We start from the raw sequence: 1014 nt of genomic DNA, 5'->3' as shown, positions 1-1014 counted from the left end.
CCAGCTGGAAAAATGGGCCGAAAAATAGCAGATGGAGTTTAATACAGACAAGTCTGAGTTATTGCACGTTGGAAGGACAAACCAAGGGAGAACATACAGGGTTAATGGTAAGGCACTGAGGAGTACAGTGGAACAGAGGGATCTTGAATCCCGATACAAATTTCCCTAAAAGTGGCGTCACAGGTAGATAGGGTCGTAAAGAGAGCTTTTGGTGCATTGGCCTTTACTAATCAAAGTATTGAGTGTAAGAGCTGGAATGTTATGCTGAGGTTGTATAAGGTATTGGTGAGGCCGAATCTTGAGTATTATGTTCAGTTTTGGTCACCAAATTACAGGAAGGATATAAATAATGTTGAAAGAGTGCAGAGAAGGTTTACAAGGATGTTGCCGGCACTTGAGAAACTCAGTTACAGAGAAAGGTTGAATAGGTTAGGACTTTATTCCCTGGAGCGTAGAAGAATGAGGGGAGATTTGATAGAGGTATATAAAATTATGATGGGTATAGATAGAGTGAATGCAAGCCGGCTTTTTCCACTGAGGCAGGGGGAGAAAAAAAACAGAGGACATGGGTTAAGAATGAGGGGGGGGAAGTTTAAAGGGAGCATTGGTGGGGCTTCTTCACACAGAGAGTGGTGGGAGTATCGAATGACCTGCCAGACGAGGTGGTATATGTGGGTTCTTTTTAACATTAAGAATAAATTGGACGGATACATGAATGGGAGTTATATGGAGGGATATATCCCGTGTGCAGCTCAGTGGGACTAGACAGAAAATGGTTCGGCACAGCCAAGAAGGGTCAAAAGGCCTGTTACTGTGCTGTCGTTTTTCTATGGTTTCTGTGGTTTCTTTGTAAGATAAGGAAAGGAGGAACTGCCGAGAAAATTCTAAACACCGGTGAGCGCTGTAGGTAAGCTTTTGGGGGAAGTACGTGAGTGCGCGGCGTAACAGTGTTAAACCCAGCAGTGAGCGATCATTGTGTATCGAGTGTGTGTACAAAGAAACTTTGTGTTGTCT

Source organism: Mobula birostris, chromosome 13 (assembly GCF_030028105.1).
Source record: "Mobula birostris isolate sMobBir1 chromosome 13, sMobBir1.hap1, whole genome shotgun sequence".
Taxonomy (NCBI): domain Eukaryota; kingdom Metazoa; phylum Chordata; class Chondrichthyes; order Myliobatiformes; family Myliobatidae; genus Mobula; species Mobula birostris.
The sequence above is the reverse complement of the archived record's forward strand: the minus strand, read 5'-3'. Positions refer to the sequence as shown.